Source organism: Delphinapterus leucas, chromosome 5 (genome assembly GCF_059928025.1).
Source record: "Delphinapterus leucas isolate spDelLeu-1000000601 "Yukka" chromosome 5, BTC_Dleu_Yukka2, whole genome shotgun sequence".
In the NCBI taxonomy this organism is placed as follows: Eukaryota; Metazoa; Chordata; class Mammalia; order Artiodactyla; family Monodontidae; genus Delphinapterus; species Delphinapterus leucas.
In genome coordinates this window covers 109,077,393-109,102,430 of record NC_143133.1, presented here as the reverse complement: position 1 = coordinate 109,102,430, position 25,038 = coordinate 109,077,393, and the positions used below count along the sequence as shown (strand labels likewise).

Here is a 25,038-nt window from a genome sequence, read left to right as displayed (position 1 = left end):
TTTTCTAAAACTAGCTTCATGAGGAATATTTTTGGTTTCCTTTCTTGCCAGGATGTTGGACTTAATCACATAATAATTGCTGTTATCCAGGCACTCCTTGGGGGACAGTATCTCTCTTATGAACTTCCCTATGGAGGAGCAGGGCCATCGCCACCCCTCTTCTGAGGTGGTTGAAAACCAAGGCTTGTCTGTCTACCTAAAGTGTACCCTTGAGGGAAGATTCAGATGGAAATAAGGTAGAAGAGAAAATGCTATTTTGTTATTTCCTTTGGCCTTGTTCAGATTCATTAGCCCTCTTCCCTGAGGACATGTCTTTATAGCATTTCTGTTACAGTTATTTGTAGAATCATTTTAGTTTCCATCCTAGACTCAAGATATTTGAGAATAGGGTCCAGGTTTCAGCCATCTTTCTACCTCTTGGAGTGAACCTAGCGCATGGGCAGTACATTATAATATTATAAATATTATATTATAAATACCTGAGTAAATGAATAATTAGAAAATTGATGAATGAAGACAAGCTATGAGCTGGGTCATGAACTCCTTCGGTGGGAAAAGGGGGAGGTTAAGTCAGATAAGTGGTCCTTCTGAATGAACTTTTTGTCTCTCCATGGTTGTCTCGTCTTACCCTCCTCCCTTAGTATGCCTCACTTAAAGGAAAGAGACAAGGTTGAAGACATACAAGCTCCATAGCAACAAATGTTCTTTCCTCACCTTAACCTGTATCTACTACAGAGCTATTATGTATTGCTCAAAAGGAGTTGGACCTGCCATACCTAGTTCTTCTGCTGATATCCTTAAAAGGTAGAGGACATCTGGAAGATGGCAGTGGCATAGATTTTGCATCTTTCTGATTACCTATTGAAATAAACAAAGCAATGACTATAGCAAAACCAAAGACCCATATACAGGCATACCTGTTCCAGACCACTCCAATAAAGCAAGTCACACAAATGTTTTGGTTTCCCAGTACATATAAAGGTTATCTTTACACTATATTGTAGTCTATTAGGTGTGCAATAATATTATATCTAAAAACAATGTACAAACCTTAATTAAAAATACATTATTGGAGGAGGCAGAGTCAAGATGGTGGTGTGGGGAGACGTGGAGTTAGCGGCTCCACACAACCAAGGCTCCGGCTGGCCGCTGGTGGGGTACTCTGATGCCCAAGGAGATGGGAGGGACCCCAAAGTGAACTGGTAGGATGTAGGGGGACTGAGGGGGTAGGAGAAGTGGAGGCTAGACAGGATTGGTGCCCCTGAGGCCAGGGAGATCTGGAGAGGCAGGTGGGAGGGACTCTGTGGGAAGAATGAGAGAGGAGTAGAGGGTGGTTGCCCCACCAACTCAGGCCTGGGGAGCCTGCTGAGCTCTCAGGCCAGTACCACCCCTCCAAAGCTCCATCCAGGCCGCATGATTCCTGGGGGCATAGGAGGGAGGCTGGGGAGATCAGGAGAGGCAGGTGGGGGGAGCCATCCAGGAGGAGTAGGAGAGGAGCAGAGGGTGATTGTCCCACCCACTCAGGGCCTGGGAGCCTGCTGAGCTCCCAGGCAAATCCCCTGCCCTCCAAAACCCCCTTCAGGCTGCGTGGGTCCTTGGGGGCATAGGAGGGAGGCCACAGAGATCAGGAGAGACAGCCGGGAGGGGGCCTCCCAGACTGGAGGAGGAGAGGAGGTGAGGGCATTTGCCCCACCTACTCGAGCCAGGAAGGCTGCTGGGCTCCCAGGTGAGGTCCCCTGCCTTCTGAGACCAGGGGTAGGGGGCATGCCTGGGCCCCTTCTGTTCCTTGAGTCTCAGCCCCACCCCCCACAGCCTTTTCCAGCCCTGTGGGACCTGAGCATTGGTCCCGCCCACCACCCAAACCTCACCCTTGTTTAGACCCCGCCATCCACAGCCAAGGCCTTTCCTCCCTCTTTTTTTTCCTCCTCCTCTTTTTTAATATTGTGGTAAAGTTGGACCTTCCAGTTGTTGATTCCTCTATATTTCTATTTTTATATTCTTCCTAATATATCTGTTAGTTTCCTAGTCTAATTTTATTTTTATTTTTTACTTTGTTATTGTTATTATTTTTTTTCTTTTTTGCCACCCCAGATGGCTTGCAGGATCTTGGTTCATGAGCCCAGGGCTGGGCCAAAGCTCCTGCAGTGGGAGCACCAAGTCTGAACCGCTAGACTAACAGAGAAGCTCAGACCCCAAGGAATATTCATTGGAGTGAGGTCTCACAGGGTTCCTCATCTCAGCACTAAGACCAAGGTCTACCCAATAGCCTAAAAACCCCAGTGTTGGAAGCCTCAGGCCAAACACCCAATAAGCCAGGAACACAATCTCACTCATTAAAAAAAAAAAAAAAAAATGAGATGGCAAAAAAAAATATGCCACAGATGAGGGAGCAAAGTAAAAACCTTCAAGACCAAATAAATGAAGAGGAAATAGGTAATTTACCTGAAAAAGAATTCAGAGTAGTGATCATAAAGTTGATCCAGAATCTCAGAAATAGAATGGAGGCACAGATTGAGAAAATACGAGAAATGTTTAACAAGATCTAGAAGAACTAAATAACAAACAGAAATGAACAACATAATAACTGAAATGAAAAATGCAATAGACGGAATCAATAACAGAATAACTGAGACAGAAGAATGAATAAGTAAGCCAGAAGACAAAATGGTGGAAATAACTGTTGTGGAGCAGAATAAAGAAAAAAGAATGAAAAGAATTGAAGACGATCTCAGAGACCTCTGGGACAACACTAAACTCACCAACATTTGAATTATAGGGGTCCCAGAAGAAGAAGAGGAAAAAAAATGTTCTGAGAAAATATTTGAAAAGATTATAGTTGTAAACTTCCCAAACATGGGAAAGGAAATACAGAGAGACCAGGAAGCACAGAGAGTCCAGGAAGCACAGAGAGTCCCATACAGGGTAAACCCAAGAAGAAACACACCAAGACACATATTAATCAAACTATAAAAAATTAAATACAAAGAAAAAATATTAAAAGCAGCAAGGGAAAAACAAAAAAATAACATACAAAGGAATCCCCATAAGGTTATCAGCTGATTTTTCAATAGAAACTCTGCAGGCCAGAAGGGAGTGGCAGGACATACTTAAAGTGATGAAAGAGAAAAACCTACAACCAAGATTACTCTACCCAGCAAGGATCTCATTCAGATTTGATGGAGAAGTCAAAAACTTTTCAGACAAGCAAAAGCTAAGAAAATTGAGCACCACCAAACCAGCTTTACAACAAATACTAAATAAACTTCTCTAAGTGGGAAACTCAAGAGAAGAAAAAGACCCACAAAAATAAACCTAAAACAATTAAGAAAATGGTAATAGGAACATACATATTGATAATAACCTTGAATGTAAATGGATTAAATGCCCCAACCAAAAGACACAGACTGGCTGAATGGATACAAAAATAAAACCCATATATATGCTGTCTACAAGAGACCCACTTCAGACCTAGGGAAACATAAAGACTGAAAGTGAAGGGATGGAAAAAGATATTCCATGCAAATGGAAATCAAAAGAAAGCTGGAGTAGCAATACTCATATCAGATAAAATAGACTTTAAAATAAAGACTGTTACAAGAGATAAGGAGGGACACTACAAAAGGATCGATCAATGAAGAAGATATAACAATTATAAATGTTTATGCACCCAACGTAGGAGCACATCAATACATAAGAGAAATGCTAACAACCATGAAAGGAGAAATCAACAGTAACAGAATCATAGCAGGGGACTTTAACACCCCACTTACACCAGTGGATAGATCATGCAAACAGAAAATAAATAAGGAAACACAAGTTTTAAGTGACACAATAGATCAGGTAGATCTAATTGATATTTATAGAACATTCCACCCAAAAGTGGCAGAATACACTTTCTTCTCAAGTGCACATGGAACATTCTCCAGGATAGATCACATCTTGGGTCACAAATCAAGCCTTGGAAATTTTAAGAAAATTGAAATCATATCAAGCATCTTTTCTGACAACAACACTATGAGATTGGAAATCAATTACAGGAAAAATAATTGTAAAAAACACAAATACATGGAGGCTAAACAGTGTGCTATTAAATAACCAAGAGATCACTGAAGAAATCAAAGAAGAAATAAAAAAATACATAAAAGCAATAACAATGAAAACAAAATGGCCCAAAACCTATGGGATGCAGCAAAAGCAATTCTAAGAGGAAAGTTTATAGCAATACAATCTCACCTCAAGAAACAAGAAAAATCTCAAATAAACAATCTAACCCTACACTTAAGACAATTAGAGAAAGAAGAACAGAGAAAATCCAGTCAGTAGAAGGAAAGAAATCATAAAGATCAGAGCAGAAATAAATGAAATAGAAATGAAGAAAACAGTAGCAAAGATCAATAAAATGAAAAGCTGCTTCTTTGAGATGATAAACAAAATTGATTAACCCTTAGCTAGACTCATCAAGAAAAAAAGGGAGAGGACATAAATCAATAAAATTAGAAATGAAAAAGGAGAAATCACAAATGACACCACAGACATACAAAGGATTATAAGAGACTACTGCAAACAACTATATGCCAATAAAATGGATAACCATGAAGAAATGGACAAATTCTTGGAAAGATACAATTTTCTAAGACTAAACCAGGAAAAATTAGAAAATATAAATGGACCTACCACAAATAATAATATCAAATCCATAATTAAAAATCTTCCAACAAACAAAAGTGCAGGTACAGATGGCTTCACAGTCCAATTATATCAAACATTTAGAGAGGAGTTAACACTCATCCTTCTCAAACTCTTCCAAAAAAATTGCATAGGGAGAAACAGTCCCATATTCATTCTACGAAGCCACCATCACCCTGATACCAAAACCAGAAAAAGATATCACAGAAAAAGAAAATTATAGACCAATATCACTGATGAACATAGATGCAAAAATCCTCAACAAAATACTAGCAAACAGAATCCAATAGCACATTAAAAGGATCATACACCATGATCAAGTGGGATTTATTCCAGGAATGCAAGGATTCTTCAATATATGCCAATCAAACAATGTGATACACCACATTAACAAATTAAGGAATAAAAACCATATGATCATCTCAATAGTTGCAGAAAAAGCTTTTGACAAAATTCCACATCAACTTATGATAAAAACTCTCCAGAAAATGTGCATAGAGGGAGCCTACCTCAACATAATAAAGGCCATATATGACAAACCCACAGCAAGCATCATACTCAGTGGTGAAAAACTGAAAGCATTTCCACTGAGATCAGGAACAAAACTAGGATGTCCACTCTCACCACTCTTATTCAATATAGTTTTGGAAGTCCTAGCCACAGCAATCAGAGAAGAAAAACAAATAAAAGGAATACAAATTGGAAAAGAAGAAGTAAAACTGTCACTGTTTGCCAATAACATGATACTATACATAGAAAATCCTAAAGATGCCATCAGAAAACTGCTAGAACTAATCAATGAATTTGGTAACGTTGCAGGATACAAAATTGATGCACAGAAGTCTCTGGCATTCCTATACACCAACAATGAAAAATCAGAAAGAGAAATTAAGGAAACACTCTCCTTTACCATCGCAACTAAAAGAATAAAATACCTAGGAATAAACCTGTCTAAGGAGGCAAAAGACTTATACTCAGAAAACTATAAAACACTGATGAAAGAAATCATAGATGACATAAACAGATGGAGAAGTATGCCATGTTCTTGGATTGGAATAATCAATATTGTGAAAATGACTATACCATCCAATACAATGTACAGATTCAATGTAATCCCTGTCAAACTACCAATGGCATTCTTCACAGAATGAGAACAAAACATTTTACAATTCGTATGGAAATACAAAAGATCCCAAATAACCAAAGCAACCTTGAGAAAGAAAAACGGAGTTGGAGGAATCAGGTTCCCTGACTTCACACTAGACACTACCACAAAGCTACAGTAGACTTCACATTACCACAAAGCTACAGTAATCAAGACAGTGTGGTACTGGCACAAAAACAGAAATATAGATCAATGGTATAGGATAGAATGCCCAGACCTAAACCCACAAAACATATGGTCACCTAATTTATGACAAAGGAGGCAAGAACATACAATGGAGAAAAGACAGCCTGTTCAATAAGTGGTGCTGAGAAAACTGGGCAGTTACATGTAAAAGATTGAAATTAGAACACTACCTAACACCATACACAAAAATAAGCTCCAAATGGATTAAAGACCTAAATGTAAGACCAGACACTATAAAATTCTTAGAGGAAAACATAGGAAGAACACTCTTGGTCATAAACCACAGCAAGAGCTTTTAGGACCCACCTCCTAGAGCAATGGAAATAAAAACAAAAATAAACAAATGAGACTTAATTAAACTTAAAAAGTTTTGAATGGCAAAGGAAACCATAAACAAGACAAAAGGGCAACCCTCAAAATGGGAGAAGATATTTGCAAATGAAACAATATAGACAAAGGATTAATCTCCAAAATATACAAACAGCTCATGGAGCTCAATATCAAAAAAACAAACAATCCAGTTAAAAAATGGGCAGAAGTCCTAAATAGACATTTCACCAAGGAAGACATACAGATGGCCCAGAGTCACATGAAAAGACGCTCAACATCACTAATTATTAGAGAAATGCAAACTACAACGAGGTATCACCTCACGCTGGTGAGAATGGCCATTTTCAAAAAATCTAGAGACAATAAATGCTGGAAAGGGAGTGGTGAAAAGGGAACCATCCTGCACTGTTGGTGGGAATGTAGATTGATATAACCACTATGGAAAACAATATGAATGTTCCTTAAAAAACTAAAAGTAAAACTACCATATGACCCAGAAATCCCACCACTGGGCATATACCCTGAGAATACCATAATTCAAAAAGAGACATTACCACAATGTTCATTGCAGCACTGTTTACAGTAGCCAGGACATGGAACCAACGTAAATGTCCATCGACAGATGAATGGATAAAGAAGATGTGGCATATATATACAATGGAATATTACTCAGGCATAAAAGGAAATGAAATTGAGTTATTTGTAGTGAGATGGATGGACCTAGAGTCTGTCATACGGACTGAAGTAAGTCAGAAAGAGAAAAACAAATACAGCATGCTAACACATATAAGTGGAATCTAAAAAAAAAAAAAATTGTAGTGATGAACTTAGTTACAGGGCAGGAATAAAGAGATAGACATAGAGAATGGACTTGAGGACATGGGGTGGGAGGGTGAAGCTGGGGCGAAGTGAGAGTAGCATCGACATACATACACTACTGAATTTACAATAGTTGGCTGGTGGGAAGCAGCAGCATAGTGCAGGGAGATTGCTTTGCAATGACCTAGAGGGGTGAGATAAGGAGGATGGGAGGGAGGCTCAAAAGGGAGGGGATACAGAGACATGTGTATGCATAGTGCTGATTAGCTTTGTTGTGCAACAGAAACTAACACAGTATTGTGAAGTAATTTTACTCCAATAAAGATCTATTTTAAAAAAAACCTACCTCATAAACCTGAAACAAACAAACAAACATTATTGCTAAAAATGCTAACCATCACCTGGGCCTTCTGCGGTTGGTAATTTTTTTGCGGGTGGAGGATCTTGCCTGGATGTTGATGCCTGCTGACTGATCACGGTGGTGGTTGCTGAAGGTTGGGGCTGCTGTGGCAATTTCTTAAAATAAGACAACAATGAAGTTTGCTACATCAATTGACTCTTCCTTTCACAAACAATTTCTCTGCAACAGGCAGTGCTGTTTGATAACATTTTACCCATAGTAGAATTTCTTTCAAAATTGGAGTCAATCCTCTCAAACCCTGTCATTGCTTTCTCAACTAAGTTTATGTAATATTATAACAATATTTGTTGTCATTTCAACAATCTTTACATCTTCACCAGAAATAGATTCTGTCTTAAGAAACCACTTTCTTTGTTCATTTATAAGAAGCATCTCCTTATTCATTCAAAGTTTTACCATGAGAATGCAGCAAGCCAGTCAAACCTTCAGGCTCCACTTCTAATTCTAGTTCTTTTGCTATTTCCACCACATCTGCAGTTACTTCCTCCACTGAAGGCTTGAATCCCTCAAAGTCATCCATGAGGGCTGGAATCAGCTTCTTCCAAACTCCTTTTAATGCTGATATTTTGACTTCCCCATGAATCTTGAATGTTCTTAATGACATCTAGAATGGTGAATCCTTTTCAGAGGTTTTCAATTGACTTTGCCCAGATCCATCAGAGGAATCAGTATCTATGGCAGCTATAGGTTTACAAAATGTATTTCTTACAAAGTAAGACTTGAACATTGAAATTACTCCTTAATCCACGGGCTGCAGAATGAGCTTTACATTAGCAGGCATGAAAACTACATTAATCTCATTGTCCATCTCCATCAGAGCTCTTGGGTGACCAGATGCATAGTCAATGAGCAGTAATGTTTTGAAAGGTATCTTTTTTTCAGAGCAGTAGGTCTCAACAATACAAACCATTTGTAAACAGGTGTACTGTCATCCAGGCTTTGTTGTTCCATTTAAAGAGAATAGTCAAAGTAGATAGCATAATTCTTCAGGGCCCTAGGATTTTCAGAATAAGTGAGTATTGGCTTCAACTTAAGTCACCAGCTGCATTAGTCCCTAACAAGGGAGTCAGCCTGTCCTTTGAATCTTTGAAGCCAGGCATTGACTTCTCTCTAACTATGAAAGTCCTAGATGGCATCTTCTTCTGATAAAGGCTGTTTTGCTTACAGTGAGAATCTGTTCTTTAGTGCATCTACCTTTATTAATTAGCTTAGCTAGATCTTCTAGATAACTTGCTGCAGCTTCTACATCAGCACTTGCTGCTTCACCTTGCACTTTTATGTTATGGACTTGGTGTCTTCCCTTAACCCTCATGAACCAACCTCTGCTAGTTTCAAACTTCTTCTGCAGCTTCCTCACCTCTCTCAACCTTCACAGAATTAAAGAAAGTTAGAGTCTTGCTCTGGATGAATCTTTAGCTTAAGAGAATATTGTGGCTGGTTTGTTCCTCTTATCCAGACCACTAAAGCTTTCTCCATACCAGAAATAAGGCTGTTTTGCTTTCTTATCATTCATGTGTCCACTGGAGTAGTAAAATAGAGGTTCATAGAGAAGGTTCAACATATTTATCATAGGAGTCCTTATATGAAAACAAAGTCAAGGAAACAAAATATACTCTAACAACTAAAAAAATTTTAAGTTCTTGAAATAAAAGTTTATTTGAAACTTAGTAAAGTGTATGCCACATACCTGGGAAAATCTAAACAGAAAGGCAAACATCAAGGCATAGTCTAGTAAAAATATTGGGTTAAAAAAATCCCTTGGGCATTGAGATAAAAACAAAGCCATTCATAATAAAGGAAAATAGGATTGTCATTGACATTTTCAACAGCAACACTTTATTCTGTAGATCAATAGAATAACATTTAAGATACTCAAAAGAAAGAAAATGTGAGCCACATTTCCTATGTAGACAAACTGCCAACATAAAGACGGCTAACAAATGGTTATGAACCTGTAGTAATTCAGAAAATATTTTTCCTATGAGCTCTATCTGAGTAATTTGTTAAAGAATGAACTTCAGCCAACCAAAAGATTGGAGAGACATTGAAGTTAGCAAGGTAATGCTTGTACTTTCTGACAATGTAGATATAGGACAATGATCAAAAATGGGGAGAAAATAGGGAGCATTTATGAAAAGAAGAATAAACTTGCTGACTGCTTTAAAGGTATTAACTGGGAGTAAAAGAAGTGTTACTCCATGTAGGGTATTGTGTAAAAGGGGAAGGGGGAAGGAAAGGTTACTAGTTAATTTCAACATAGCTCATAGTAGGGAATCAATAAAAAATAGCCAAAAATAAAACTAAGGGTACTATAAAAAGATATTAGTACATATTTTAAGGTATTAGTTTAATGTGTTTACATATATATGTATATATACATATTTATTTATGTATGAAATGGAACTAAGGCAAAACACATTGACATATTGATCATGTCAATAAATGTAAATACACTTAACTCACCTATTGAAATAAAAACGATTTCAGACTAACAAATTATAAATTGAACACTATGATAAATACTAGATATCAGAGGAAGTAGAAATAAGACCAAATGCATTAAGAGATACAAAATGAGACTTTACAGTGCTAAGAGCTACAATTCATCTAATAATATAGTACCAACTTCCATAAAGCAGAAACTACACCAGTAGGGAAGTCTTTAACACCCTTCTCTAAATTCAAGTCCCACCAAGTGGACAAGATATTGGTAAAGCTATAGAAAAGCACAGTGTATTCAGTAAAGTAGATCTTAGTGATTCGTACCAAAATCAATCCCAATAATGAAAGAGACACTTTCTATGAAGTACACATGGAACGTTTATGAAAATTGACTATGTCAATGTACAGAAAAAGAACTCAATAAATTCCAAAGACTAGAAATAATATAAACAATATTTTAGACCATAATAAAAAATCTAAAAATTAATAACAAAATCAAAAACCCAAAAGATGCTTCTATTTGGAATTTTTTAAAAATCCTATTAAGCAACTAATGGGAAGTGAAAAATTAAATTACAAAATTTCTTTAAAATTATGATTTAAAACATGACATATCTGAATCTGTGGGAAACAAAGAAGTTATTAGAGGGAATTTATAGAATTAATTATTATCTAAATAGCAATGTAAACATCCCACCTCAAAATCTTAGAAAAAGAAAAACAAACACACAAAGAGAAAACAAAACAAAGTGGGAAAGAATTAATGAAGATAAAAGCAAAATTGGTGAATTAAAAAACTGAAAGAAGTGAAATTATTAAATAAAATTATATGGTAGTTCTCAGGAAAAAAACCTCAACAAAATGGGCAAACCATTATATAATGTAACAGCAAAAGGGAGAAAGTACAAATATGCAAAATGAGAGCCAAAACAAAAGAAATTTAAAATAAGAATTATGAGAAACTACTTTTATTACTTTATCAAATAAGCTTTAAAACTTTGAGCAAGGTTCTGTAAAATGTAGGCTATGAGCCTGTTGACAAAAAATTAATCAATAGTCTAAGAAAGAAATAGAAAAATTTATTCAAGCCAAACTGAGGATTCTGGCCCGGGAGACAGTCTCTCGGAGAGCTCTGAGAACTGTTATGAATAGGTAAGGGGAGGATGTCAGTATATATGTGATTTTGGAAAAAGGGGTACATACAATTAAGCACACATCTCTGTAAAAGGTTACTGATAGTTGCGGGGAACAGACATCTTACTTAATGGCTTTAGGGCTTTTCTAAATATGGGAAGATGCAATAATTTCATGAAAAAGTTTCTCCTGAAAATATCTATCTGAGGGCCAATTTTGCCAGTTTTTCCAGAGCACAGAGCACGTCATCCTGATCTTCACCCTGAATTCCTGTAGGTCAGTGCCCACAGTGGCTAATGACTTGATTCTTGTAGAACTGGGTGATGGGCAACATTCTTTATTTTACGATCCCCTCCTTTTCAGTCTTAATTTCAACCAAGGTTTTGGAGACATTTTGTGACCAGTTTGTCCCATGTGGCTAGGAATGCTTATTCCCAGGTCAGGTGAGGATTTTGTTGATAGGCCACTCAATGTGCAATTACTGGACTAGGCCCTGTTAACAGTAAACCAAAAGCCTCTGGGCCTCCTATCTTACTAGTCTATTATGGTTCAGGAAATTGTTCCCTCTTGTTGCTTCTTCCCACATCTAGAGATTATGCTATTATAATTATTGATCTTATAGAACTATATATTTGGTCAATTGTTTCAAGTTATATAATCGTCATTAATTTTATCTGAGACTCAGTCACACACTTGTTAATGCAAGAAACGATAATCTTGTAAAACAGGCAGAATACAAGTAATATCATTGGTAACAATAATAAGGTCATAAGTAAGTATTTAAGCCAAGAGCTTTCATTAGGTGCACCCAGTATTTTCCCAGGTCATCTAGCCAGTCTGTTCAGCACCAATCACCATGTTTAAGGGAATGATATATTGGCATTGCACATAAAGCTCACCAGAGATATCTGCATGTACAAGGTGAATGGTGGGTCTTTGTGATCCCTTACATGATTGAGAAAGGAATGTTATGTTTCTTTGTTTTTGGCCGTGCCCTGCAGCATGTGGGTTCTTAGTTCCCCAACCAGGGATCTAACCCCTGCCCCCTGCATTGGGAGCATGGAGTCTTAACAACTGGACTGCCAGGGAAGTCCCAAAAGGAATGTTATTTTGTGAGGAGTCACATGGTTGATGCTAGAAGGAGAAAAATTTATCTTTATGGTTGATCAGGTATTTCTGCCATTAGGGAGGTCTGGTTAATACCTATTGCAGATGCACAAAGCAACTTGAGGGGAGGGTAGATGCCAAAGCATATGTTTTATGTGTAAATTTTTCTTGTCTTGCCTTAAAATGTGAATTTTTATTTCATCAAGCCAAATCTGGCCAGTTGCCTGTTTTTGTAAGTAAAGTCTTATTGAGACACATCTGCTCTTTTATACATTGTATATGGCTACTTTTGCTAAAATGGTAGAGATGAGTAGTTGTGACAAAGACTTCATCGTCTGCAAAAACAAAATATTTACTATCTTACCCTTTACATAAAAAGTTTGGGGACCACCTGACCTAGAGCAGTAGTTTTCTTTTTGGAAAAAGCAAACTTCAAAAACCTTTACTTGAAACAGAATTTCACTGATTATCAAAGGAGAAGTAGAGAAAGTAGTTAAAACATTACTCCACATCCTTCCTTCCCCATGGAGAGACACCAGGAAACAAAGGGTTATCAACAAGGATGATCTACAACAAGTACTCAGCCCACAAAGACTTTTTCTCTGCATTCCTGAGACTCCCCTTTCCTACCAAGAGACACTGGTGGCTGGGTTCCCTCATAAGGTGGATCTCACCATAACAAGCAGACTGTGAAATCTCTTTATCTCTGTGGACTAGAGACTTCCTTCCCCTACCTAATGGCACCAAGTGCCTGGCCCAGCCCTCAGAAGCTCCTTCTGTCTCAAGCAGCATTCATCAAAGACTAGTAGCAGCCTCATAGCACTAAATAAATCAAGCAGATCAAAAATAGCACCTCAAAGGCTCTGGAAATGATATTGTTGTTGGAACCACAGTCTATGAAATTAGGTCAGGATCTGCTTGCTAAAGCTAAACATGGTGAATACCTCTTAAAATAAAAGATTTAAGTAGGACCCAGAGACTTCTAACATAACAGCTAAAATGTCCAGGATGCAACTGAAAATCTTCCATCAGACCAAGAACCAGGAATTCACAAATTGAATGAGAAGAGATAATCAATTGATACCAACACGAAGGTGAATTGAATATTAGGATTATCTGAAAAAGACTTTAAAGCAGCCATCATAAAAATGCTTTAACAAGCAGTTACAAATTTCCTTGAAACAAATAGAAAAAATAGGAAATCTCAACAAGGAAATAGAAATTATAAAACAGAACAAAGTAGAAGGCAAAACTGAAAAATACAACAGAGAAGTGGATTTAAACAAGTGGAAAGATATATCATTACTTTGGATAGAAAGTCTCAACATCTGTAAAGATGTCAGTTTTACCTAATGTATAAATTTAATACACTTCAATTGAGGAAATGTGAGTGTTTATTTGATGTTTAATTTTATTATGAAATAAGTATCACTTTTTAAAAGTATGGTCATTGTTTTTATCTCTTGGAAATAAATAGTGAAATACAGAATAGAAAATAGAATGTTTGAGATTTGCTTCAAAATAATGAAAGATGGTAGTGGGTGTGAGTAGGGATGAAACAAGATCAGCAAAGTATAAATTTATTGATAACTGTTGAAGCTGAATAACAGGTATGTTGAGTCTATTACACTATTTTCTCTACTTCTGTATGTGTTTGAGATTTTCTAAAATAAAAAAAAATTGTTTTAATGTCCTCAAGACATTAAAAAATGTCTTGCTTATATCTTGATTATTTTTTGTTTTTTGTTTTTTTGCAGTACACGGGCCTCTCACTGTTGTGGCCTCTCCCGTTGCGGAGCACAGGCTCCAGATGCGCAGGCTCAACGGCCATGGCTCACGGGCCCAGCCGCTCCATGGCATGTGAGGTCTTCCCAGACCGGGGCATGAACCCGTGTCCCCTGCATCAGCAGGTGGACTCTCAACCACTGCGCCACAGGGAAGCCCTATATCTTGTTTTGGTGGAAAAAAATAAATAGAGGTGAAATAGAAGAGGCTGGAATTTGAGTGAGATGAGGGTAGAAGAATAAGCTCAAATAAGAGGAAGAGTAATTATAGGAGCCTGAAGAGGAATTAGCCTAGATAACCCCACCAGAAGTATCTAGAATACAGTTTTTTAAGAATATAACATCAGAATAATGACCCACCCAGTCTTCCCTAAAAAAAAGGGCTTTTGAAAGAAAAGAGACTCAAAGGAAATAATACCAAAATCCCCTGAAATACTCTAAATTCTATTTCAAAATCACCCTTAATATTTTCTTCTTCTACCTTCTTTATTTTTTCTTAATGTTGTTCCTTTTCTTTGAACACATAAAAGTAAAGAGATAAACATTTTAGAGTACTTTACTCATTTTCTGCTTTGTTTGATTACTTCTGGTGGACAATAGTATTGCTTTCTGATTTATTTATTTATGTTTTTAGTGTTAATTATTTGAATATTTGTGTGGTAGAGCCTGTTTTCTGAAGATAGATTGTATAGATTTGATTCCAGCTTCTATTGTTTATGAGTTGTGTGACTTTGGGCAGATTGTTTACCCTTTCTATGTCTCAGTTTCCTTATGTGTAAAATGGGGAAACGCTAGTACCTAAGATTGTGGTTAGGATCAAGGATATCACACACTTATTGTGGAGCTGAGAGAATGTTAGAAACAGTCTATTCCTATGTCTGTGGTCTTTGGTTAAGCTCAATGCATGGAAGATGTGAGCGACTTATTTCCTTAACTAACCTGAGGCTTGGAACTAAACATGTGATGGTTTGGTATTTGATTCTGTAATTCTCCACTGCCCATCAGCATTCGTTTCCTATGGCTACTGTAACAAATTATCATCAACTTGATGGCTTACAACAGAAATTTATTCTCTCAGTTCTGGAAGCCATAAATCTGAAGCAAGGTGTAGTCAGGGCCAGACTCCTTCCAGAGGTTTTAGGGAAGAATCCTTCCTTGCCTCTTCCAGCTTCTGTTGGCCCAGGCATCCCCTGGCTTGTAACTGAGCTGCGTTCCTCCACTGTCTACCTACAGCTGCCTTCACATGACCTTTTTCTCTGTCTCTTTTTATCCTTTTCTGTCTCTTATAGATATTGGATTGGATTTAGGGCTCACCCTAATCCAGTATGATCTCATCTCAATTCTTACTGTAAGTAGATTTCCAAATAAAGCCACATTCTAGGTCTCCAGGTAGATACGAAATTTGGAGGACATTATTCAATCTCCTACAGCATCTAAAGATACATAGGGACTACTTTGGTTTGGTTTCCTTGGCTTGTGGTTGCATCACTCCAATATCTGCCTCCATTTTTACATCACCTCATTTTCTGTCTTTGTCTTCTCCTCTGTGTGTGCTTGTTCCCAAAATTCCTTTGTGTCTTTCTTATAAGGATACATGCGATTGTATTTAGGGCTCAGGAAGATAATCCTGGCTAAGCATCTTTTCTCAAGAACCTTAACTTAATCACCTCTTTTGCCACATGAAGTAATGTTCACAAGTTCTGGGGATTGGGATATAGACATGTATTTTTTTTTGGTGGGGGGGGAGTGGAGCACCATTCAGCTCACTACACAATCTGAAGAAGACAGTCCTGTCAGAGGTACCTATTGAGGAGCCTAGGTAAACACAGGTGAAGACTCAAATTCAGAGGCATCAGCTTTGCAGGAAGATGAAGAAGCAACAGAATTGTTCATGAAACTGCTGGAACAGTGTTTGTTACCTACCACATCAGGCTGTGACAACCCTGGATTCGGAAAATGTTGCTGTTTTGAATTTCTATTGCCAGAGTCAAGGTTCACTGAAAGAATGCTACAACCAAGAACATTACCTTTGTTTGGCTACCTGACTTCAAGGTGCCTAAGCCTGCTGGACCACATTCCTGACTTATTCTGAACGTCTAGAGCATATTTAGATGAATGACCTTGACATTTTTATATTATTTTACATTTAATTCCAAAGGTAACCCATGTTCCTTGTTAAACATTTAAACAGTTTGGACATATATAAGTAAAAAGTGAAAAATCTTTACCCCCTCTTTCTGAATTACTTTTCTTACCCCATCACCACTACATCAATCTCCAATGGGACTATTATTATCAGCTTAGGGTTTGTCTTTCCATACCTTTTCATGTATAGGTAAATGCACACAACCAAACTAAACTCATACCATACCTATTATTCTGCAACTTTTTTTCAGCTGTAATTTCTTTACCCTTTATTAATAGTACTGTTTGATTTTTCCAGGAAACAATATTGTTCTGAAAAGTAAATTACCACTTCTAATATCACCCATCTATTATAACAGTCCAGATAAGAAATGATAGCGGATACTGTTAGCAATAGAACTATGAAAAATGGCCAAATAATGGAGATCTAGATGCTTACTGCGATCCAAACACCAAATCCACAATATTCTTTTTATCCTAAAAATTAAATTGCTGCTTCTAATATCACCCATCTGTTGTAGCAATCCAGGTGAGAAATGATAGTGGATAGGGTTAGCAATAGAGCTGTGAGAATTGGCCAAATGATGGCAATCCAGATGCTTACTGAAATCCAAACATCCAACCCGTAATATTCTTTGAAACACTTTTGTAAATTAGGAATTAAATGATTTGTTGGTTTCTATTTACTACTTAGGAAGTCAAGTACATTTTCTTTACTTTTGCTTTGACAAGAAGCAATCAACTACTTTACTTCCAATTTAAAATGATATAACCACTAAGATAAACTCTGAAGTCTTCCCACTCCTGTTAAATACTTCTAGCTCTGTTATTACACACATATGATTTAAGTATGGAATTTTCACCAACAGCAATTTCGTGTTGTTTCTTTGTCATGAAAATATTGTTTCACTATTACTATCTTTCAGCATCATCTCCACTGTTATTTTCATCAACAGCATATGCTGTTAGTAAGGTCTAAGACCTCCACAGCACTGTGCTGGGAGATAGAGAAAGATATGAACTATCCATCCTTTTCTTAAGGAACTGAATATCTGGATGGGGAGTTAGGCTATGGCTATAGTAGTTTGAGTATCACAAGTTGGTGAATTCCTTTATTATTCAAGTATTTTCTTGAATACTTGTATATTAAATAGTTATGTACCAGGCACTGTTCTCAGCTCTAAGATAAAACATTGAACGAGAGAAAGATTTCTGCCCCTATCAATTTTATATCCTAGAGGGAGAGCAAGGCAATAAACCAGAAAAATATAAGGGATATTAGGAGATTATCAACACTCTGGAGACAAATAAAAGAGGGTAACAAAGATGCAGAGCGCTGGGTGTTTTATACGTGCAATTTTAAATTAGAAGAGCAGGGTGGACCTCACTGAAAAGGTGATATTCGAGCAGACTTGAAGGAAGTATGCGAGTTAAGTCATGCCAGTTTCTGGGGTAAGAATATTTCATGCGGAAGAGATAGAGCAAAATCCTTGAAGCAGGGCCAAATCTGATGGCCCTGCTTACCAGCAAGGTGGTCAGTATGGCAGAGTAGAGTGAACAAAGGGGCAGTAAGAGATAAGAGTTGTCCAAAGGAGTCAGTACCTTGGCTTTTACTCTGCTAGAAACAGGGAGATATTGGAGGTTTGAAGCAGATGAGCAACATGCTGTGTTGAGAATTGACTCAAGTATGAGCTATGTAAAGTTGAGTGATCAGTTAGGACGCTGTGGCAATAATTCAGGTGAGGGGTGATAGCAGCCTGCACCAGGGCGGTAACAGGAGAAAAGTCATCAATAGATATATTTTGAAGGTAGAGACAGCAAGATTTTCTGATGAACGGTGATAGAGCATCAGACCAACTGAGGATTACTTCAGAGTTTACTGGTCTGGGGAACTGGAATAATGGAGTTGCTATCAACTGTATGGCATCAATGTTAGGCATTCAGTTTGGCACAGGGTAAGCTTAAGATGTTTATTATGCAGACAAGTGGAGATAGGCAATTGGATATAGAAACTAGAGTTTAGTAAAATGATTGGCTAGAGATAGAACTCTTTCAAGTCTTCAGGGTATAGATAGTTTTCCCAGTGGTGACGTTAAGAAGAGAAAGAACATCAAGGTAGAGAATAGGTCTGAGGACTGTACCCTGGGGCACTTGTATGTAAAACTGAGAAAAGGAGAAACCTGTAAAGGAACCAGAAATGGTCAGTGAGGTAGAAGGAAATCTCAGGAAGCCATGAAAACTTGTTTCAAGGAAGAGTGATCAATTTTGTTGTGTGTTGTTGATAGAACAAGAAAGAGAAGAAAAATAAATACATGTAACTATGGAAACTTTTTATAGGAAAGTAAAAGGAGCAGAAATATGGGAAAGAACCTGGAGGGAAAGGGGGGTGTCAAGGACTTATTTTTAAAGATGGGAGAATTAGCACTGTAGATGAGACATTTTGTTTAGTCTTCCCTGTTTTAACACATTTTGAATGTGACTGTGTAGGGGAGGAAATCATTTCTTTTTCTCCTACCCATCTTACATTCATTGGCTGGGGCCCTGTAAATTAGACTGACAAAAGACAGATTAATAAGAGAAAAACAAACGGAGGTTTATTAACATGTGCACCTCATATACACATAGGAGTACTCAGTGATGAGTAACTCAAAGGGGTGGTTAAAACTTGGGCTTATCTTAAAGAAAAAACAATAAATTTTTAGAGAAATGACCAAACAAAAGAAAAAGGTTTTGTTTCAATGGTGGCAAGTTGTGCGAAGGTAAATACATGAGGGAACTAATGAAAGACAAGGGCAAGTTGTAAATTTTGTTATGTAAATTCCTCTGGTGCTGTCTCTGGGTTGATAAGGGTCTAGAGTTATCTCTGGTGAATAACTTCTGTCTTCTTAGAAGAGCAGGGAGGGGAGACACCTTTACAAATTTATGTCCTGCTTTTAGGGAAATATGGGAAGAGCAAAGAACTTTCCTTGTATCTATTTCTTCTCGATTGCTTTCAGCTCAAAATAATCCTTATGCCAAAATAGCATAATTTGGGGTGGCATATTCTGCTACCCTTCAAATGCCTTTGAAAGGGCATGTTCTCTTCAGTTCTCCACACTTATCACTTACTATCTTTGTCCAACCCCTATAGGTATTCAGGTTTGCAACTCCTGTAGGAAACTGTGCCATTGTGGATTTAATATTGCAATTGTAGTATTTGTAAATAACCCTAAAAGACATGTAGTCATTTGTAACTATACTGAGTCACTTTTTGTTGATTTTTTAAAATATAAAATAATTTTTTATCCTTTGTAAAGTTATGAAATAAAAATTTGTTTATGGTATACAATTTAAAAAAACATATAAAATCAGAAAAGAGAAGTAAGTGTTAATCACAATCTACCAACAGAGATAATCTCCTGTTTACACTTGGGCATATATACTTACATACAGTCTTTTGGGTTTTTTTTTTAACGAAACTCTATTTAAGAAAAATGGGGTCCATACTATAAAAATGTTGTGTGATTTACTTTTTACATTCAGCATAGCATTAAGTCTTGTGAAATCACTAAGTATTATTATTATATCTTCTTTAGTGATCTATAATATCATTTTTATAAAGACATAGAATTTCATTTTATGATGGATGAATCAAAATTTGTTTGATTACTTGTTTAGATATTTAATTATCTCTTTACTTATTGTGAATAAAATAATGTGACAATGAATATCCTTGTAACAAATTTCTGCATGCATTTTTTCCTGAAAGAGGATCATAAGTGCCTCAAGGCTGGTGTGAAAATGAATCACTTGGCTGGAGAGTGAGCTAGCTGACTTCCTCATGCATGGCTCCATAAAATTCTGTTGTCTTATTAAAATAAATTGTTGCACTCAATCTTCACCAAATGAGGTAAATATTATAAAGTTTTTCTTTTAAAAAATGGGGAGGGCTTCCCTGGTGGTGCAGTGGTTGAGAGTCCGCCTGCCGATGCAGGGGACATGGGTTCGTGCCCCAGTCTGGGAAGATCTCACATGCTGTGGAGCAGCTAGGCCCGTGAGCCATGGCTGCTGAGCCTGTGCGTCCGGAGCCTGTGCTCCACAACAGGAGAGGCCACAACAGTGAGAGGCCCATGAACTGAAAGAAAAAAAAAAAAAAAATGGGGAAAGTCACATGTGTACTGAGATAAAAACCCTCAAATGTAGGAAAACATCAATGATCCAAATAAGAAGTATGCTTTGCATATAACTTTTTCAAATATTTCTTTAGAGTTTGTAAATACTTGGCACCATGTCTAACTGGGTCTTTTCATGCATCAAGTCTTCAGTGACAATTTATTTCAAGGCTTTCTTTGCTGCCAAGCATTAAAACTCATCCTTTTCATTATTTAGGCTATTTGCATTAGTATAGACTACTGCACATGTTGACTTGGTTTTTTTAATGCAACTTCTCACACCCATCATTTGTTTAATTAGGTGAGTTGATTACTTTATCATCTCAGCTTTTCTCAGAAATGGCATAAATTCCCTTTCCACCATTCTGGAAGTACTTTAATTAAAGCCTTGGACCTTCCACACCAAACTCCATCAAAATTTTTAACTTTGTAGATTCCTTATATGATTTTCATGTAGTTGGTGCCCATCTTTTCTTTGTAAATTCCACCTGAAGCCCCTCATTCAAAGACAGCAAAAAAAAAAGAAATGCATTAAAGACTCTAAAATATAAGGCTTTTCCTTTTTGCAGCAGAATCCCTCTCAATGTGTCATGACTCTTTTTATTTGCTTTTTAATGTCATTCTAGGTAAAGAAAAATTAACATTTAAATTATCAGTATAAATAATATAGTTAATCTTTATATTGTACAATGCTAGTTTTAAAGGCAAATATAAAAACCTTCACAGCAATCAGAGAAGAAAAAGGAATCCAAATCAGAAAAGAAGTAAAGCTGTCACTCTTTGCAGATGACATGATATTATACATAGAGAATCCTAAAGATGCTACCACAAAATTACTAGAGCTAATCAATGAATTTGGTAAAGTAGCAGGATACAAAATTAATGCACAGAAATCTCTTGCATTCCTATACACTACTGATGAAAAATCTGAAAGAGAAATTAAGGAAACACTCCCATTTACCATTGCAACAAAAAGGATAAAATACCTAAGATTAAACCTACCTAAGGAGACAAAAGACCTGTATGCAGAAAACTATAAGGCACTGATGAAAGAAATTAAAGATGATACAAACAGATGGAGAGATATACCATGTTCTTGGATTGGAACAATCAACATTCTGAAAATGACTGTACTACTCAAAGCAATCTACAGATTCAATACAATCCCTGTCAAACTACCAATGGCATTTTTCACAGAACTAGAACAAAAAATTTTAAAATTTGTATGGAAACACAAAAGACCCCAAATAACCAAAGGAATCTTGAGAAAGAAAAACGGAGCTGGAGGAATCAGGTGCCTGGACTTCAGACTATACTACAAAGCTACAGTAATCAAGACAGTATGGTACTGGCACAAAAACAGAAATATAGATCAATGGAACAGGATAGAAAGCCCAGAGATAAACCCATGCACATATGCTCAACTTATCTTTGATAAAGGAGGCAAGAATATACAGTGGAGAAAAGACAGCCTATTCAATAAGTGGTGCTGGGAAAACTGGACAACTACATGTAAAAGAATGAAGTTAGAACACTCCCTAACACCATACACAAAAATAAACTCAAAATGGATTAAAGACCTAAATGTAAGGCCAGACACTATAAAACTCTTAGAGGAAAACATAGGAAGAACACTCTATGACATAAATCACAGCAAGACCCTTTTTGACCCACTTCCTAGAGAAATGGAAATAAAAACAAGAATAAACAAATGGGACCTAATTAAACTTAAAAGTGTTTGCACAGCAAAGGAAAACATAAACAAGACAAAAAGGCAACACTCAGAATGGGAGAAAATATTTGCAAATGAAGCAACTGACAAAGGATTAATCTCCAAAATTTACAAGCAGCTCAATAACAAACAAACAAACAACCCAATCCAAAAATGGGCAGAAAACCTAAATAGACATTTCTCCAAAGAAGATATACAGATTGCCAACAAACACATGAAAGAATGCTCAACATCACTAATCATTAGAGAAATGCAAATCAAAACTACAATGAGATATCATCTCACACCAGTCAGAATGGCCATCATCAAAATATCTACAAACAATAAATGCTGGACAGTGTGTGGAGAAAAAGGAACCCTCTTGCACTATTGGTGGGAATGTAATTTGATACAACTACTATGGAGAACAATATGGAGGGTCCTTAAAAAACTAAAACTAGAACTGCCATATGACCCAGCAATCCCACTACTGGGCATATACCCTGAGAAAACCATAATTCAAAAAGAGTCATGTACCACAATGTTCATTGCAGCTGTATTTACAATAGCCAGGACTTGGAAGCAACCTTAGTGGCACATATATATGTGGGAGGGACAAACAAGAGGGAGGAGATATGGGGATATATGTATATGTATAGCTGATTCACTTTGTTATAAAGCAGAAACTAGCACACCATTGTAAAGCAATTATACTCCAATAAAGATGTTAAAAAATAAAAAAACCTTGAACTCATATGTGTAATCACTGAAATTGCACAATTCCTGATTTGTGGCTCATATGTGTAAACTTATTTTGTACTTAGCACAATGGTAGAAATGCCGCACAAAACTAACTCAGCTGATCTTTTTTCTCACCCTGTGATATGTACACATTCTCCTAATACTCTCTACTTTGAGGTACTCATTAGTAAGTAAAGACTGAAAAGGAAGAGGACCTATCAGTTGCTTTACCTTTTCCTTTCCTGCTGTGCCATCAATTTCAGCCTAAATTGTTGGCTAATACAGGGAAGCAACACAGCAAGAAAAGAAACGATAAACTTCCTTGGCCGTTTATATTTCCTGGAATGACACTGCCTTCTTCCACATTTGCAGCAAATTTTGGTTGCACCAGAAAGTGTGCCCTATCTGGGCTGTCAGCTTACTCAGGGAAGACAGTACATGCTCACCTCTTAGTTGCTTTGAGTCTCCCTGAATTCCTACAGGGAGTAAGTCCACCACCATTCTGTGTTCATGGCCATCACCCACACTCTATGTGGAACAGATAGATGCCACATAAGGCATCTATCTCCTCTGCTCAGAGTTATGCTACATTGTTCTATCAGCTTTCACTTTCCAAACATGAGTCCAAAAACAAAATCAGTAAGAATTTCAAGACCGTGATCACAAAGCATAAAACCAAACATGAGGTCGTTCTGACCATCAGGTCCTGTGTGACTGCCCAGATCATATGCCCATGAAGCCATCTCTGTTTCCAGTCTTTTCAAATATCTTCTTGATCTTCACAGTGCAAAAATGTTAGGAAATTAGGTGCTCCTCTCTTCTCATGAAAGACTCTCTTGCCTGAAAAGTTCATCTCTCCTCAAAGCTACAATATCCACCTCTCTGTTAGTGATTGATGCCCATTATCTATATCTTCAGCCTCTACTGTCCTTCTGAATTCCAGAACCACATATCAAACTGTCCACCTGACATCTCTACTTGGATGTCTCAAAGGAACCTCAGACTTGAAGTGGCTAAAACAAACTGCATACATTTTCTTTTCATTGCTCCCCTTCCTTCCATCTTGCCCCCAACACTTCTAGATTTTATCCTCTTCCAGTGCCATGGGTCTCAATGAAAGAGATCACCATCCAATCCATTACTCAAGAAAATTCAGGCAGTCATCTTTGTACCTCCTTCTTAACTTCAGTGCAGATCCATCACAATTTCTGGTCAGTTTTATCTCCTGAATATCTCCCTCTTTCTTTACTTTTCTCTCTCTCCATTGACACCATCTCCGTTATTACAATAACCTCCTAATTGCACTTACAGGATTCACTCTTACCACATCTGGTCTATTTTTCATGTTGCATCCAGAATATTTGTTTGTTTGTTTGCTTAAACACAAATTAGATTTTCCTACCTGCTTAAGACTATTCATTTCTTTCAATATAAAAAGAAAATTCTTTAATGTGATATGCAAGGCCATTTATAGACTGACCACAACCACAACTTTATTATATTACAACTCCATCTTCCTTGCATTCTGTATTTCAGGAACACCAGCCTGTTAAAGATTTAAATACTCCCTGTTTCCCAGCACAACTTCTGGGGTTTTTAAACATGGTTCCCCTTTGTCTTGGAATGGCTTTCCCTCTAACTTACATATTTGTATCCTACTCTTCCTTTAAGTCTCTGCTCAATCTTAAATTTTATAGTATAGAATTCCCTGACCCCCAATTGGGTCAATTCTTTCTGTTATATAATACTGTAGATGTCACATGTATAGTACTTTTACATATGTACATTTGTGTACAACAATTTATAACATAGCCTTTGTAATGTGTCTTTGATCAAAATCTATCTCCTTCCCTAATGAGTAGACTCTGTCAAGTCAGAGAGTATGTCTGGCTCACTAAGCTCAGCTCCTTGCTTAGTATTTGAGTCATACAAGAGACTCAATAAATATTTGTCACATCATTGAACGAATACTTACCTTCTTCCAGGCACAATACTTGGCACTTTACATGTTTTATCCCATTTAATCCTCTAACAAACATATGGGGCAGATTCTATTATTATCTCAGTTTTATGGAATTTGAGATTTACAAGCTTAAATTATTTGTATAAGGTCATATAGACTTTAAGTAGCAGAATCAGAATTTGAACTCAAATAGTGTACTCTGTCTTGAATTGTAGTGAAGGAGACAATTTAAAACTAGATTTAAAAGGGGTGA

General features: G+C 37.0%; 1 pseudogene; it reads right to left on the bottom strand.

Moving 5' to 3' along the window:
• The window catches only part of LOC149749218 (uncharacterized), a 198,388-nt pseudogene extending 189,236 nt beyond the window's left edge, over window positions 1-9,152 (bottom strand).
• Window positions 9,153-25,038: the final 15,886 nt, after the last annotated feature.